The sequence below is a fragment of the Hylobates moloch genome, unplaced genomic scaffold (genome assembly GCF_009828535.3).
Source record: "Hylobates moloch isolate HMO894 unplaced genomic scaffold, HMol_V3 SCAFFOLD_2, whole genome shotgun sequence".
NCBI classification, from domain to species: Eukaryota; Metazoa; Chordata; class Mammalia; order Primates; family Hylobatidae; genus Hylobates; species Hylobates moloch.
This window is the reverse complement of record NW_026652277.1, coordinates 77,784,820-77,803,977: the sequence shown is the minus strand read 5'-3', so window position 1 is coordinate 77,803,977 and position 19,158 is coordinate 77,784,820.

The following is a 19,158-nucleotide window of genomic DNA, read 5'->3' as shown; positions in this document are numbered from 1 at the left end:
CTTTCCTGCTTTCTCTTGTGGGCATTTAGTGCTATAAATTTCCCTCTACACACTGCTTTGAATGTGTCCCAGAGATTCTGATATGTTGTGTCTTTGTTCTCATTGGTTTCAAAGAACATCTTTATTTCTGCCTTCATTTCATTATGTACCCAGTAGTCATTCAGGAGCAGGTTGTTCAGTTTCCTTGTAGTTGAGCGGTTTTGAGTGAGTTTCTTAATCCTGAGTTCTAGTTTGATTGCACTGTGGTCTGAGAGACAGTTTGTTATAATTTCTGTTCTTTTACATTTGCTGAGGAGTGGTTTACTTCCAACTATGTGGTAAATTTTGCAATAGGTGTGGTGTGCTGCTGAAAAAAATATATATTCTGTTGATCTGGGGTGGAGAGTTCTGTAGATGTCTATTAGGTCCGCTTGGTGCAGAGCTGAGTTCAATTCCTGGGGTATCCTTGTTAACTTTCTGTCTTGTTGATCTGTCTAATGTTGACAGTGGGGTGTTAAAGTCTCCCATTATTATTGTGTGGGAGTCTAAGTCCCTTTGTAGGTCACTGAGGACTTGCTTTATGAATCTGGGTGCTCCTGTATTGGGTACATATATATTTAGGATAGTTAACTCTTCTTGTTGAATTGATCCCTTTACCATTATGTAATGGCCTTCTTTGTCTCTTTTGATCTTTAGTGGTTTAAAGTCTATTTTATCAGAGACTAGGATTGCAACCCCTGCCTTTTTTTGTTTTGCATTTGCTTGGTAGATCTTCCTCCATCCCTTTATTTTGAGCCTGTGTGTGTCTCTGCATGTGAGATGGGTTTCCTGAATACAGCACACTGAAGGGTCTTGACTCTTTATCCAATTTTCCAGTCTGTGTCTTTTAATTGGAGCATTTAGTCCATTTACATTTAAAGTTAATATTGTTATGTGTGAATTTGGTCCTGTCATTATGATGTTAGTTGGTTATTTTGCTCATTAGTTTATGCAGTTTCTTCCTAGCCTCGATGGTCTTTACATTTTGGCATGTTTTTGCAGTGGCTGGTACCGGTTGTTCCTTTCCATGTTTAGTTCTTCCTTCAGGAGCTCTTTTAGGGCAGGCTTGGTGGTGACAAAATCTCTCAGCATTTGCTTGTCTGTAAAGTATTTTATTTCTCCTTCACTTATGAAGCTTAGTTTGGCTGGATATGAAATTCTGGGTTGGAAATTTTTTTCTTTAAGAATGTTGAATGTTGGCCCCCACTCTCTTCTGGCCTGTAGAGTTTCTGCTGAGAGATCAGCTGTTAGTCTTATGGGCATTTATTTTTGGTTATTTCTTAGAATTTCTGTCTCTCTGCTTATATTGCTCATCTGTTCTTTCATGCTGCTCACTGTATTCATTAGAGCCCTTTGCAACCTAATCATAGTTGTTTCAAATTCCTAGTCTAATAATTTCAACATCTCTGCTATATCTTAGCCTGGCTCTGGTGCTTTCTCTGTCTCTTTAAAAACTGTGGGTTTTGCCTTTTAATATGTCTCGTAATGTTTTCTTGGTAGCTGGACATAATGTATAGAATAAAATGAACTGCAGTAAATAGGCTTTTGGTAACATGTGGTTAAGTGTGGGGAGGAGGAATCATTCTGTAGTCATTTGAATAGGTTTCAGTCTTCTAGTAAGCCTTTGCCTCTGAACTTTGAACTTCACACGTATTTCTCAGTTTCCACCTCCTTCCTCTTAGGTGGGAAAGGATGGCTAACATGGGCTGGCCCTGGGTATTTCTCTTCTTTCAAATGAAACACTAGAGCTAGTTGGAGTTGAGTATTTCCCATCCCTTGTTAGTTAGACTTTGGTAAAGCCTCAGCATGTTAGGGTTTGGTTAACTAGTTTTTCCTGTGGGAAAACCTTGTTAAGAAGAACAGAATGCTCTGGCGTATTTCCAAATGGTTTATTTTTTCCTCCCTCTGCAAGAAGCACAGGCTAATATTTTATTCTCTCATATTCACTGTGAGAACCTGGTTGAGTTCCTGGAGGTAAAACTCAAAAAAGTGTCAGGACGTTAATGATTGGCTAACTGGTCCCCCACTAGAGTTTTTATCTCTCAGACTTTTCCATGCTGAGATTTCAGCAATTCATCAGTTATAGTTAAGGTTTCCCTACTTCACCACTGGTTCCCCTGGTGAGTTTGTATTTGTGAGTTTCTGCTACAGCAAGCTATGGCTGTTGGTCTCTCCAAGTTGAGGTGCAGTGGTTTGCCCTTTGACCCCAACTCTCTGTTATATCTCAAAGGAGTCACTGATTTCTGTTTGTTCAGTTTTTTACTTCTTAGGATGAAATGGTGACTTCCAGCTCCTTATGTGCTGGACTGGAAACTGGAGGACAGTCATTCCTTTGTTACTGATAAATAAATTTCCATTGTATGAATACATCTTTATTTTCTTATCTGTTCACCCATTGAAGGACATTTGCTTGCTTCTAGATTTTGGCAATTATGAATAAAACCATTATAAACATTTGTGTGCTGGTTTTTGTGTGATTGTATGTTTTCAACTCAACTGGGCAAAAATTAGGAGCACAATTCCTGGATTGTATACAGGACTATGCTTACTTTTAAAGAAACTGCTAAACACTGTTTTGTAAAATCACAACCTAGGCAAATTTGCAATGAAAAAACAACTTGCCTCTATTTTTCCCCTTTATGTTCTCAACCCATTGTTTTATTGTTGCTTTCACTATTGGCATCCCTCTTTCACTTATAAAAACCCTTGTGATTACAGTAGACCCAGTTGAGTAATACAGGATAATCTCTTCATGTCAACATCCCTGCCTTAATCGTATCTGTAGAGTTCCTTTTGCTGGGTTCTGGGATTAGTATGTGGACATCTTTCGGGGGAATGTTATTCTGTCTACCACAGAAAACTACTCAAACTATTTTAGGAAGAAAGGGAGAACTTAATAAGAGAATATATGGGTTTCTTATAGGAATCAAGGCCAGGATTGTTATTGAATCTCATGAGGCGCTGAAACCCATGTCTGAAAAGCTATCAGGAACTAAAACAATACCTCTCTTTAGGAGGCATCATGGTCTTTGATTTCCAGTTCTATTTAAAAACCTGCTTCACTATCTTTTTCTTTGTAGACTGATATTTTTGGCTTCTTCATGTGCTTCAGAGGTGACCCTGTAGAATTCCACTTCAAAGTTGACAGATTCTTTCTTTGTTCCAATTTTATACTTTGTGATGAAGAAATCTGACTGGCTTGGTTTGGATTAGTTTCTACTCTCAACACAGCTGAAGATGTGTGTATGGGTAGGCTGGAATGTAAGTTGTACCAAGCTAGCATAATGCCAAAATAGTTTTATTTTACTAAAATTATATTTTCTCTCTCTCTCTCTCTATATATATATAGTATATTTATAATACATGAATATATATTTTTAATTTTGTAAGCAAAATGTCCAAAATGTATTATAGTGCAACAGTGAAGACCATGGATTCTGAAGCCATATTATTAAAGTTCTGTTCCTAGTTCCACCACTGAGCTGTGAGATCTGGGGAAACTAAAATTGTTGTGCCTTAGTTACATCATTTATTAAATGACGATGATAATAGTACCTTCTTAGAGAATTATTGTGGGGTCTAAATAAGAGCAGTGCCTGGCATATAGTAAAGGCTATATGAGTATTAACTCTTTTAGAGCCATTTAGAAAATCTAGAAAATATAAGAATATATATATTTCCATGTTAGTAATGTCTTTAAATAGTATGTATCAATTATCTATTGCCACAATAATGCTGTGTAACAACTGCTGAACTTCAGTGGCATTTAATATTAAACATTTACTTAACTTATGAGTCTCTCAGGCTTGGTTAATTTGTGCTTGGCTTGAATGATCTTGACTGGGTTTGCTTATTTGACTGTGGTCAGCTGCTGGTTGGTGAGGTAACTCTGCTGATCTTGGTTGCAGTCACTCACATCTAGAGATCACCTGGTATTACCTCATCTAAGATAGCTTTTGCTGGATGAGTGAGACAACCTGGCTGTTCTGCATATCTTTCCTTTTCTAGCAGGCTAGTGAGCTGGACAAGGCTTGTTTGTTTGGCAATGGCAGAAACAAAAAAACAACAAGCAAAAATATTCAAAGTCTCTAGAACCTTAGACTTAGTGTATTGGCCAAAACAAATCACCACCTTCCCACCCCAGATTTCAGCAGGGGTGAGAAGATGGGATAGACTTCACCTCTTTGGAAAGAGGAACTGCAAAGTCACATAGCAAAGGGCATGGGTACTACGTGGTCTAAATAATTGGACTCTTGTAAGCAATTTATTACATGGCATTTAATTTTCTTGTTGTAGGTATTCAGATTTTTTTTCATAAAATATTTTATGGATAATGATGGCATATTAGAAAATAACTGATTTTCCATGTTTATCTAAGGTATAGTCACTTTATTGAACTTGTTAATTTGATAAACTTTCAGCTTTTAAAGATTTATATAGTAAATATAAATTCAGACTATAAATTATTTGCAAAATGTATATATGTGTGTACATGACTGAAATGTGTATTTTTTCTTTTATGAGTTACACCTTTGTGTAACTTATAATTTGTATTTTCTATTTTAATTGTGTGGCCAGAATTTTAAGAACAAAGTTTTATCGCTGATTTTTAAAGTAATGCATCTAATTTTACTTTTTTACGTAAGATACTGTTTAAGATAAATATTCTTAAATATTCCTTGCAGTGTTAAGTAAATATTCTTTTGTGTGTGTGTGTGTGTGTGTGTGTGTGTTTTAAAGATTTATAGTTAACCCTTCCACAATGCAGGAGTAAAGAGCACTGATCAACCAAAGAGTTAAAAATTTCCATATGATATGGTTTGGCTTTGTGTCCTCACCCAAATCTCATGTTAAATTGTCATTCCCAGTGTTGGGGAAGGAATTGGTGTGAGGTGATTGGATCATTATGGTGGATTTTCCCCTTGCTGTTCTTGTGATAGTGAGTGAGGTGTCATGAGATCTGATGGTTTAGAAGTGTGTGGCACTTCCTCCTTCTCTCCCTCTCTTCTGCCACCATGTGAAGATGTGCTTGCTTCCACTTCACCTTCTGCCGTGATTGTAAGTTTCCTGAGACCTTTCAGCCATGCTTCCTGTACAGATTGTGGAACTGTGAGTCAATTAAACCTCTTTTCCTCATAAATTACCCAGTCTCAGGTAGTTCTTTATAGCAGTGCGAGAACAGACTGATACAGCATATAACTTTTGACTCCTCCAAAGCTTAACTACTAGTAGCCTATTGTTGACTAGAAGCCTCACTAATAATAGAAACATTAAAGCAACACATATTTTATAAATTATATGTGTTATATACTACATTTTTACAGTAAACTAGAGAATATAAATGTTACTTAGAAAATCAAAATGAAGAGAAAATATGTTTACTGTTTATTAAGTGGAAGTGGATTATTATAAAAGTCTTCATCCTTGTCATCTTCATGGTGAGTAAAGCGAAGGAAGAGGAGAAGAGGAGGGGTTGGTCTTGCCATCTAAGGAATGGCAGGTGGAAGAAAATTCATGTGTAAGTGGACCCATGCAGTTTAAACCTGTGTTGTTCAAGGGTCAACTCTATTAGGAAAGTGGGTCTAAACATTATGTTATGTCAGAGTTCTTGGCTTATATTAAGAAGTTTAATAAGTAAAAAGATCACAAGACAGTAATTAGCATATGAAGTTGACATACTCCTTTCAACCAAATTTTTTTAAGTTTCTTTGCCAAGTGTAAGATAAATGAAGATAAGAACAATCTCTAAGACTTCTTCAGTGGACTTCTACGTGTACACTGTTACAACTCTCCCAGGTCTCATTCTTACATGCCTACCTGTTCTAAAACTCATAGGCAGTTATTTTTGGGGAATCCTGATTACTTTGTAATAGGGCCAAAACATATAGAACACATGCAAAAAGAAAATAATGGTGGTTTCCTTATTTGACTGTTGCTCTTTTTCCTCCAATGGCCTCTTGTTAACAGTCTGCAGCCAGACAAAAGGTTTTTCTTCTCAGCAATCAATCTTCTTAACATGCTGATTTCTTTTTTTCTTTCTTTTTTTTTTTTTTAGTAGCAGCAAGATTTATTGTGAAGAGTGAAAGAACAAAGCCTCCACAGTGTGGAAGGGGACCCGAGTAGGTTGTCCCTCAACATGCTGAGCGGGTTGCCCGTTTGTGTTTTTTTTTTTTTTTTTCCCGGGCAGCAGCAAGGTTGATTGTGAAGAGTGAAAGAACAAAGCCTCCACAGCATGGAAGGGGACCCGAGTGGGTTGCCCCTCAACATGCTGATTTCTAAAGTCCATCAGAGTTAAGGATTCAAGAAAATAACAGTTATCACAGGAATATGCTGTGAAACTCTGGGCTGTCATTGGAGCTGGATTTCCACCCAGTGAAGGATTAAGTTTGAGATCTGACCCCTATGAACAGACGCTTTTTTATTTTTATTTTTATTTTTTGCCTAAGAGAACCCTGCTCAGGACAGCAGAAAACACAGGTTACAAATTACTGAGGCTATTTTTTTTTTTTTTTGGAGGATTTATGTAGTATAAGATATCTATCAGGCCGGGCACGGTGGCTCACACCTGTAATCCCAGCACTTTGGGAGGCCGAGGCAGGCAGATCATGAGGTCAGGAGATTGAGACCATCCTGGCTAACACGGTGAAACCCCATCTCTACTAAAAAAAAAAAAATACAAAATATTAGCCGGGTGAGGTGGCGGGCGCCTTGTAGTCCCAGCTACTCGGGAGGCTGAGGCAGGAGAATGGCGTGAACCCGGGAGGCAGAGCTTGCAGTGAGCCGAGATCATGCCACTGCACTCCAGCCTGGGTGACAGAGCGAGACTCCGTCTCAAAAAAAAAAAAAAAAAAAGAAGTAAAGTTACATCTGAGTTGTGACTCTCTTCTTGTTTATCTCTCCTGCTAAATCTTAAGTTCCTTTGGCACATTTGTGTTATATTCATTGTTGTATCTCTAGAATTTAGGCTTACATTTGTTCACTTAAATATTTGTTTATTGAATAAAGAATAAACTGATTTAGAGATCTTGATTCTGTTGTATATTTGCCCTTCTTAACATACAAATAAATTTCTGTGACCAACATGACCAGACTGAGCCCAAAGCTCCATGAATTTCATGATAGTCAGGTCAGGTCTCTCTGCTCAGAGCCATCCCATATCTTCCTGTGATCCTCTGAGAAAAAGTTCACAGAGGCCTTCCAACATGCCCACAAACTAGTTCTTCTTTCTGAACTACATCTCTCCCTACCTGCTCATTTCATTTCAGCTGCACTGGCCTCTTTGCAGATCTTAGTATATATGAGGCATGATCTGCTTTGAACATCTGTTCTCAAATGTCAGTCCGTATAACCCCCTCACTGCAGTAGAACATGCCTCTGGTTGGCTTGGACTGACCTGCCTCTTTCAGACTACTAATTGTAATACTTAGAATAGCTGTAGAATGTACCAAGAATGCAATGTCTTGAGATAAGAAGGAACTCTCTGGAACAGCCCAGGATATATCCTTGCTCCTCCTAGAACAGAATGTCTTATAATGCTTGAACTTAGTGGTCCAAGTAGTGTCCAGGGTATAAAACCCAGGGCGTGGTGCATGCTTTGGGGGTCTCTCAGCTGCTGTTTGACAAGGGGCACATACAGGTGAGAGTCCAGCCACCATGAGCAGCTTTCCTGAGCCTTAGGAGGTTGGCTCGCCATGGATCTTAGGCTTTTGTTTGTTCTTGCTGCCTATCTGTGAGTAATAAATCTGCTTCGCCTGATGTCTTGTATGTATTCAGAATCATCAGGCTCATACAAGTGGTAGAGAACCTTTGCACTCATCTCCTTCTAGTCTGTACTCAAATACCACTTCTCATTGAAGCCTTCCCTGACTAATCTTTTAAAAATTGCAACCTCCCTGACCCTACCCAGGAACCCATTTCCTGCTTTATTTATCCCATACAAATTATCTGTTTTCCCTTTCTAAAATGCTCCATGAGGAAAGGGTATTTTTAAAAATTTCTTATTAATTTATTTATTTAATTTTTTGTTTCCTTAGGTTTTGGGGGAACAGGTGATATTTGGTTACATGAGTAAGTTATTTAGTGGTGATTTGTGAGATTTTGGTGCACCCATCACCCTAGCAGTATACATTGAACCGAGTTTGTAGTCTTTTATCCCTCACCTCCTTCCTACCCTTTCCCCGAGTCCCCAGTGTCTATTGTATTATTCTTACACCTTGGCATTTTCATAGCTTAGCTCCCACTTACGAGTGAGAACATATGATGTTTGGTTTTCCATTCCTGAGTTACTTCACTTAGAATAATAGTCTCCAATCCCATCCAGGTTGCCGCAAATGCCATCAATTCATTCCTTTTTATGTCTGAGTAGTATTCCATCATATCTATGTAGGTACACTACAGTTTCTTTATCCACTCGTTGAGTGATGGACATTTAGGCTGGTTCAACGTTTTTGCAGTTGTGAATTGTGCTGCTGTAAACATGCATGTGCAAGTATCTTTTGACTTTGTTGGGTTAAACTGAGTGCTGGTTCTCTTCTAGAGCCTTATTCCTAGAAATCACTCCAAATTTCCGCTCTTCTGGCACACACCCCTGCTCAGCTCGCCTGAATTCTATTCTCTCTTCCTATTTTGAATTTTGGTTTTAAACCTTTTCTAATTGCCAGTCCCTTGTAGGTGTTCATGCAGCTTATCTAGAAAGTCTTATCTGCCTTCCCCAGAACAGCTTCATTTATACTCTGTTGGATCATCCATTTTCTGAAAAAAGCCTTTTATTTCTTTCATGTCATTGTCACTTCTCACACCACACCCCCAGTCGCACATCCAGTATGCTGTTGGCAGCTTTCTCTTGTCTCGTCTGTCATGTAATCTGATTGTCAAACAAGTTGTCACTCACTACAAATGTTAGCATATTGAATTCTCTCATTTACATTGCAAGTACTCTTAGCCCAACTGGATTAAGGCCATTTGACATACACATTTTTGGATTTTTTTTTCCAGGATGGATGGAAAGTGGAGTGGGAGGATAGTAAGGATGGGAGTTAGGCACGCATAATAATTATATACAGTGAACTCAGGGACCACCATGCTTTTTTTTTTTTTTTTTTTTTTTTTTTTTTTTTTAAAGCGTTGGCAGACATTTAAAAAAATCACTTAGTCTGTTGCCTTAATTTATGAAAATGAGCAAATGCTGGCCTATGGATAGCAATTTCTTTCTCAAAGTCACTGACAAATAAGTTGTAGAGATGGGAGCAGAGACCAGGTCTTCTATTTCTCAAGCCAGCTTTCTAGGTTACCAGGCTTTCTCTCAACAAGGATATTTTAGGAAACTATCCTGAAATATGTCTATATCCAGTGAGACTTGGAAACCTTTTTCCTTCTAAGCACTATCTCTCCTCACTCCTCTTTATTAGTTCTTTTCATTTTAATTGAGTGGAACTTAAGAAGTCACTTAACTACTTAGTCCTTAGGTTTAATCATGAAGACACCATCATAGGGTGTCATTGGTAGAACCAAAGTAAAACTGTTTTATTTGATTTGTGGTTCACTGCTTTTTTGTTTCACTAGGGTACATTGGTTTTCTGTGTGGCATTGAAGTTAATTATCAATTCCCATCTATAACCTGTGGGGTTAATGTACAACATGGTCATGTTAAAACAGAATTTGTATTATGTGGAAAATGTGTATAAATTATTTGAATAAGTTTCTATGGCAATATTATTAGCTTATTGGTAACATGGGGAGTCTGTTCTATTATAATACTGTCCTAAGTTGAATAGGAACAAATATAAAAGTATTCAAATAAGAGTGATGCAATCACTTATGTTGGGTAGAAAAATGGAACATTGCAAACAATGGGCCACAATCCTTCACTCTTCCCTGTATATATGCCTTTTGCAATGTGATCCTGCTGGCCTTGGGCCTCACTTTGGCCAATAGAATGCAGCAGATGTGACAGTGTGCCAAGGCCACAAGAGTCTCTGAATGTGTCTCAGGCCTCTTCCAAATTTAGGCCTTAATAAGGCATAGAAACCTGCTCAGCCATCATGAGAACAAGTCTCAACTAGCCTGCTATAGGATGAGAGACCATGTATAGCAGAGGTATGTCATCCCAGCTGAGACCATTCTAGACCAGCCATCTTCTGGCTAACCTAGCAAATGACCACAGATGCATGCATGAGCCCAGTGAAGATCATAAGAATTGCCCAGCTGAGCCTAGCCCAAATTGTTGACCTGCAGAATTACTGTTTTAAGCTACTAAGTTTTGGTATAGTTTCATATATGGCTAACTGATAGAAAGTAAATAGCTAGCTATTTGCTATGATAGCTAACTGATAAAGAATAGGAAGTCTTTTCTAGTGAATTCATTTATAATGCTGTATCTGAGACAAAGCAGGGCATTATTTAAGGATGGATCAGTCTAGTCCAAAGCTCAGTTATAATTTTAGTTGGAAAATTACACACTTGCTTGTTCTGATTGTTGGTTCCATTTTGGCTTCAAAGGTTAGCTCTAGTAGTCTTTTTTGGAACCATGGAAACGTAAGAGAATTTTTGTTTTATTTATACTATGTAAATAAGAACATATTTTAAGCCTGTGAGGGAAATAAAAGTAGATGAGGAATTAGAAAACTTAAGAGTTTTTCTTGATCTTGGCACTGATACCCTGAGGCTTTGTCTACCTCACCAATGCAGACGACTCTACCCGTGAGGGTAGCTTTCAGGCTGTCTCCTTCTCAGTAGTTTGAATGAAGTAAGGGCGGTGTAGAAAATGACCATCCAGACAGGTGGATAAAAAGTTAATAAAAACAACAGCAAAAACACTTGGTCTTCAAATTGTATTGATAGAGTCTTTTAAGGGTGTCGTTATTTGTCTTGATTAAAACTATGAATGATGCAGTGGCAGAGAATGTAGTGTACAAGTAAGAAACCCACAGAACTGTGCAAGTGTCAGCCTTCCTTTGTAAACTCAGCTGTTCCTCATTGCATCTTTTCTCATTTATCGCCAAATGTATATGAAAACATTCACCATTTTTAGAGGGATATCAAGACTGAACATTTGAGTATGTGGCATTTAAGAAAAAAGGACAAAATGCAATCGTCTGGTAGTTTTAAGTGGCAGCTTTAAATACATGCCAAGATATAATAAAATTAGGTAGATAAACGATGTAGCTATCCAGCTTTTATAGAAAAGATCTATTTAACACATTGCAGTGTGGGAATGAAACCACAAGATGGCAAAAGAATGACTCTAATCTCTAAGGCTTTATTTTTCCAAACTAAAAGCTGTATCCTATTTGAGCTAATTAACCCTGTCATTAATTCAATGGAAGGGTTAATTAAAGCTAGGCATAATAGTTATGGTTTCCAAAAATATTTTAACCTTTTAATAATCTCCATCTCATTTGTGTCCAGGGAACAGCAAGAAATGAGAATTTGGCTTGCTGAGAATAAATCTACATTTCTTTTTGGTTTAAGGACTAGAACCTAACAAAATCGATTACAGTCAGTAGACACAAAGCTCAAATATGCTAAGATCTCCCTGGAATTCAAAGGAAGTGAATTGTTTTACATTTTGGTCCCAAATTCTCATATAGGGAGAGGAGATTAGGAAAAAAAAGAAGTACCTTTTTTTCTATAATGAATTTGGAAAAAGTAGATTCAGAAGCAAGTTAGGCTAAACTTCCTACCTCAAATTATTGCTGAGGCAGGCCAAGTTAAGAAGGGTGAAGAAGAAAAGGAAGAGGAGAGAAATGATAGAAAGGGGTTGAGCTTATAAAAGGAAACCTTTCTGATGCATTACTGTGGCTTTCCATGTTCTATCTTTAAATCCTTCCCATGATCCTATGAGGTGAGTAGTAGTAGTAGTACTATCCCATTATGTAGTAGAAAAAGTTGAGGCTTAAGATGGTTACCTAACCAAAGATTACCTAGCTATGAAGTTGATGAATCACATTTTCAACTGAGATAGTCTAAGTCTAGAGTCCTTGCTCGAGCTATTATATTCCACCACGCCTGAACACATGCTAAAAATAGGATGGCCTCAGTTTTTGTACTTTTATAAAAGTGTATCGTACATAATATATAACAAACAATATGCTGACATAGTATAATATATAACATATACTACCATATATGTAAGGGAGGAAAAATATTTTTTTCTTCTACCCTTCTAGGTCCTCAGCTGAGTTTGAATTAATTGAAAATAGATTAATAAGAAACAAAAAACATACATATTTATTTAATATAATATGATGTCGGAGTCTTCATCAGAAAATGAAGACCTGAAGAAATGGTTAATCTAGGGTGTTTTATACTAGGTTTGATGATGAGTCAAAAGTCATGGAAAAATATGATAGAACAAAAAGGGCATGAGCTAAAAGCAGTAAACTGGGGAAACTTAGCAAGGCCTGTTGGTTCAGATTCCGTTGCCTGAGCCTCCATCTTCTGACATAAGGATCCTCCTTTCTGTCAGGTATAGGGAGGGCACCACACAGATGGAGGTCTTTTGACCTGCTTTACGGGAAGGTCAGAGAGTTCTTCCTGTACCTGAGGTCCTCAGATTCCTTTAGCTTATTCAGTATGCCACAGTACTACAGTTTGGTATAGCATGTCCTGAACCCTGTCATAAAAAATCATCGGCTGCAGTTTTATTAAAATATGTTTTTAATGTAGTCTACTTCTTTTCATGAGGTGGGCAAGGACAGGCTAAAAGCCAGGGACTCTAAGCTGTTACCTGGGTCATTTAGCAAAAATTTCCCAGGAGCATGATCTTATTTTTTGAAATGGAAATAGTGCTACATCTTAATAGTTGACCAGCTGTTTTGTATACCTCAAGGAATAAACTTGGAAGCTTTCTCAAGTTCAAGATTCTGAATTGGTCTCTGTAGGTGCATATATATGTGTGAACATGTGTGTCTGTTGGTAGCATTTATACTTTTGAAGTTATTAAAGCTTAAAACTACACTAGGAATTTTGGTACACTATGCAGAAGAAAGACAGAGGGAAAGACAGAGAGAGAGAAACGTGAGAGACAGAGACACAGACTTAAACACACATCCACACACAGATGGACTGAGAGGCTGATTGAATGACTGAAGAAACTGACACCCTCAAGCAAAAATTCCACATGCTTTGGGACTGATGGAATCTGCCTATCCCATCTCTATTCCTTTCTTATTGTCGTCTTCTTCAGTATCGGTCTCTCTCCCGTAATTATTAAAGGTTTTGACTCCTGTTGATGGTCTTTCCTCTCTGCTGCCCCTGAGCATTCCATATCCGGACAAATCAGCCAACACCCAGCCTTATGGTACCTCTACCCCTGTGACATGCACCTCTGTGCACACCTGTGACATTGTCATCATCTGGAAAGCTCTGGAATGAATCTCTGTTGCCTCCTGTCCTTCTGGATCTTTTTCTTCCTTATCTATGGCGTGTCTGCTCTCTTACCTCGTTGTGACCTCTAGTCTCTTGCCTTTTCACTTTTTTCTCCCATGTCCCAGGTTTTACTTTTTCTCGCCAGGCTGCATTGCTTGTACAATTTTTAAAATTCTCTTATTAGTACCTTATTATCTCACGTTCCCATCAAACTGCAAAATTCATTCTTCAGAACTGGAATTAATGTAAGTAAATTCCTTGCTCTGCATGTATTTCTTAACCCTTGTGGGGAATAGTATTTCTCTCTCATCGCAAAGAAACAGGGCAAACTGGGTAATTTTTACGGCTAGGCATGCAGAAGTATGTTGGGAGGACAAAAGTGTATGATCTAATGGGTAATAAACTGGGGGAACTTAGCAGGGCCTGTTTGTTCAGGCTCTTCTGTGTCCTTGTGTGACATTCCCTTCCTGTGGGCAGGGCATAGAAGCTTCTTATAACCTACTTTAGAAGAAGGTCAGCTAAGTTTTATGGCCTTCCTGTTTCTGCTGTTTTCTCAAATGCCAAGGTGACTTATTTTGGGGTAGCATGTCCTGAATCCCATCACCTTCAGCACTTTTATTATCCTTCTTCAGCATGCTGTGGCATCTTACTTCTTCAAGAACAATTTTTTTCCCCAAATTTTACAGGTTAGAAACTCAAGTCACAATGATGTTAAAGATTTACTCATGGTCATATGGCTGGAAGTTAGCAGAGCCAAGCCAGGTTTTCTATAAGATTGGTGCAAAAGCAACTGCTGTTTTTGTCATTTTTTAATGGCAAAAACCGCAATAACTTTTGCACCAACCTAATCACACTGAATTCAGTAATTTTAAAGAAGTTTTTGAATGATCTCACAAAAGAGGTACACACACTTGTATGTATGTTAATTACTTCCATTAAAAAATTAAGTTTTTAAAATTTATTTTTGGTATAGAATTCTGACTACAACTCGGATCAAGGAAAGTTGCATAAACTTACAAGTTATACCACTAGGTGGCGCTGTGAACCCTTCAATCTATTAATAAATGACTCAAAATCAATTTCTTACTAATGATAACAGTTTAACTTTAGGAAACAAAGACATAACATACCATCTAATTTATAGTACCTCTAGCAATTATAGCTCAGTTTTCACAAGAAGCTCCAGTGAAAGCAGATCAAAATAATTTAAGGATTACAGCCAAAGCTCTGGAGGGAAGATTTGGGTATTTGGTCTTGTTTTGGAAGTAATCTTGAGTGAATAAGCTCTCCACAAACTACTAAATCATTTAGTGTAGGAAATTTCAGTTCCTGGATTTATGGCACATCAGGAGGTCTTCAATTCTCTCAAAATGTGTGTCACAAAAATCTTATATAGTTAATTCTCTTTAACTTAACTGCAAATATAGATTTTAATGCTTATAGGAGGGAGAGGAGGCAGCGACTTAGGTATGTGATAGACTTAGGAAGAACTAAAAGAACCATTCTCTTTTCTATCTAAAATATATCTTTCACCAATTTTTAATAGTGCTAAATTTTTTTGTTTCTTCCTCATTATGGGTAAGGATTTGAAGCATCCAGTAATCTGCAAATGTGGCATGTGCATGTGCTAAACCATTATATCATGCATACTTATCCATACCATGACAGGAATTAGATTAGCTTTAGTCATCTAATCACCTGGGAGTGATTTGAGGACAAAGGACAAAGGTCAGAAAGTCCAATGTTGGAGAGGACTAGGAAAGAATGGATAGCTTGGAGTGAGGATACCCAGTGCTCTGAAATGGGTGTTTTGGACAATTTTATCCAATTTTATACTTTTTCTTTTCTTTCTTTTTGTGGAGAGCAATTATTGAGCCTTCACATTGCTATAACTGAAAATCCTCCTTGACAAGTAGATACTTTGGAAAGTAGCTTGGCTTGGGCCATCTTGCTAATACTTTTCCCCCATCTGCCTAAGAGGGCGGGTTTCCTGATGAAGAGACCCCAGGAGCAAGATCCTGAGGGGTAGGCTACCAGAAATAGCAGCTACAGGGATGTTGGAAGGGTTGAACTGGAGCTGATCTCCCACATCAGTGAACAACAGTGCAGCTGGGGCCTCCGCAGAAGCTTCTCCGTTCCAAAGATGCACACACACACTCCACAAAAAAGCCAGTATTTGGACCCTTGCCACCCAAAGGGCATCCATATCTTAGAGAGACCCAGCAGCATCCACAAATAAAAATATGCCATTTTCCTCTAATCTCCTTTCCTTGTTCAAAGCACCCAGGAATTAGAAAGTGAAGAGTGGGCAGAGGAGTTGAAGAACAGATAAGGAAAAAAACACTTCATGTTTATGACCCATTGAGAACAACAACAACAAAAAGACAAAACATAGAAGTAGTTTAGGTCTGTACGACAGCCTCACCAGAGAAGCTAGCTGAAATGTAGCTATGTGCCGACAACTCAGGGATTGTTTTGAGCATGCTCATTTTATCCATTCACTTATTTACTCAAGTATTTGCTGAGCTCCTGCTAAGTGCCAGCTCCTGGAGATACAATGAAAATTCAAATCAGACTTGATCCTTGTTATCAAAAATTTACTATTTTTTGGAAGCTATGGTTATTAATCAAATGATGCCAATGAGTATAAACTGGAAAGCATTCTGAAGGAGAGAAACATAATTTGTCAAGATCACGTAAAAAAGGAATTGCGTCTGTAATCTCCACTCAGTGTGTTCTGGGAAAAAATAAAAAGTCATATAATTGTTTTATGTATTGAGTTTAAAACCTAAAAATGTAAGGGATGCTCTATTGAGATCAAAGATCATGTCCTATATCAAAGTCCCTCTGTGGCTCCCTTTCTTCTTCCCTCCCTCCCTGCCTCTTTCTCTTGATTGATGCTTTACTCTTACCAGGCATTCCTTCTACGTTTTGACTGGAGTAAAACACCATCCCTTAGGAGTGGAAACCAGCTTTCTGAATGAACAGGAGGGGATCATTTACACAATCTAGCTCCCCATGAAGTAAATCTCAACCAAGGCAAAAACAGAACACCAAAAACCAAAAAACGGGAGCCTGGCACGTAAGCTCCCCATCCTTTCTCTCTTCTAGGGAGAGTAACTCCTACTTACAACCTTTCTGGAGAAGTTCCCAGATAGAATAAACACAACTGCTCCTCCACTTACTGGCTCATTGTGAAGTGAGAGCCCCTATAGTCATATGTTACTGTATCGCATCATGTCTTTTCCCTTGCTTTCCTTCCCTTTCTCTGTTACTGCCTGCTGTTACATTTCCACTCCTATCCAGAGTGTTACCATCTTGATACTTGTCAAGGCTTTATTTTCTGGAGGCTAAGATGTGATGCTACTTTTTGGTAACGATGCAACCTATTTTTGGCAATGACGCCAATATTTTTAGAAACCTCTGGGGATTTACAAACCATTGAGTGAGAGACTTGGCTTTCCCTCTACCCTCTGAGAGTGTGATAACTGTGTCTATGAAATTAACTGACAGCAGGCAGATTAATAGGAAAAAAGATAGTATTTATTACATGCATGAGGGCATCATATGAAAGAAAAGTGAATACTCCCCAACCCAGTGAGATAGAAGCTTATATACCCTTTTCATCTAGGAGAGAAGAGGGGGCATGTAGGCAACTTAAGGGAGAGCAAATGATTTAGGGGAGGGATGAATGGGATTTTCAAAGAATAGATGATAGCTTTTGACAAAATGTGGGTGTGCTGTTGACTTCTAGTCTTCCTCTCCTGTGACAAAATTTAATCTCCTCTGGTTGATGAAATTCCTGGGGAGGAGATTGATGACAATTGAATTCCTTTCGGAGCATTTGCTTTAGGCAGATGAGAGGAGTTCAGGGAAGGCTCCTCCTTGCATTTACTTTCACCAAGTGCCTTCGGCTTGAAGAAACCAGTACAGATTGATTACTCCAAAATCCGAAACTTTTTGAGCACGGACATTACGCCCAAGGAAATATTCACTGAAGCATTTTGGATTTTAGATTTTCAGATTTTGGATGCTCAAGTGTTAAGTATAATGCATATAATCCAAAATCCAAAAGAATCATAAATTTGAAGCACTTATTGTCCCAAGCATTTTGGATAAGGAATACTCAACCTGTAAACCAAGGAAACATATTTTAGGGGTGGCATGTACTGAAATCTTTCATCATCAAATGGGAAATTCAAACATTTTCCTGGTTAGTTTCTTTCCACCCAGGGTTGTGTTGTGAACAACCTGAGTACAAGGGTTTGTACTTCTATCTTAAATTTCCAGTCTCCAGCAGAGTGCTGGCCCATACTAGAAGCTGAACAAATAAAATGTCTCAAAGTCATATATGTGCATTCTGCTTGAAGAAAACCTTATACTTACCCAAAATACAAACTGATCAGTGAAGTTAGGTGGTTGTAGGTGAGCAAACATATCTTTTCCCTCTACCCATCTTAGGTTCATTGGCTGAGGTTTCATGACAAAAGATTAACAAGATAAAAACATACAATTTATTTAATATACGTTTTACGTGACATGGGAGCCTTCATGAGGAAATGAAGACCTGAAGAAGTGGTTAAGCCTCAGCATTTTTATGCTAGGTTTGATGAAGTGTGGAAATTAGTGGAGAAATATGAGAGGAGAAAAGGGTATGAGCTAAAAGGGGCAAACTAGGGTAACCTAGCAAGGTCTGAGGGTTCAGATTCCTCTCACCTGACAACCTGTCTTCTGTGGTAAGGATGCTCCTTTCCTCCAGGTATAGAGAGGGCACCACTCAGATGTGTGTCTTATGACCTCCTTCAGAGAAAGGTCAGAGAGCCTTTCCTGCACCTGCCATTTCTCAAATTCCTTCATCTTCTCCAATACCAGGTTCATTGGCTTTCACATTCTGCTTCGAAGTTTTAAACCTATAACTTAACCACAATTCAGTCCCTCCCTTTGTAAATTGGTGATCATGACACCCACCTGGTCTGCTTTGCATTGTTGCATGGTTCACAGGAGATAAAGTATGTGAAAGTGCTTTGCAAGTGTAAAGTGCTGGTTAAACGTGGATATTATTATTATTACTCCAGAAGAACACTTAGCTCATTGCTTCATAATGGTGAGGCAAACAGCGTCACTAAATAAGACAACATAATGGTTGTAAGAGGCTCTAATTCAGTTTCTCCATTTTATTCAAGCACACAATTGCATTCTAACACTTCACAGACAGCCTGAAATGGGCCCTGTGGAGGCTGATAAGGAAAATTAGAACAAGGAGCTATTTGCGTCCTCATTTTAATAACTGAGTCAAGGAGCAGGCACTTTAATATAGAAAAGAAGGAACACTTTCTCTTACTCAGTCCTCAGCAAGACAATGACTCCATTCCAAAGCGTGCCTCCCGTAATAAAGGATGCAGGCACACTCACCAAGAGTTCTCCCTGCAGTGGAGGAGGGAGGAAGATGTCCTCACCATCAAAACAAAGGGCCCTCAGTGGGTACAGACTTAGATTTAGCTGCCATTTACAGAGGATGGTCATTTTCATAGCCTTTTTTAAAAAAAATCATTAGGCATAAATGGATCCTCAGTTACAAAGATACCTACAGGGAATATATGTCTTTCAATTACATTTGCATTTATTTATACAGATATTTATTTGCTTTCACTGTAATTCATGTATGTATACACATAATTCATATATATGTGTGTGTATATATATATAAAATTGAATGTTGCTAAAGGAGAATAAAACATTTGTGTCTTTTTTAGGGAACATGAGAAACTTGTG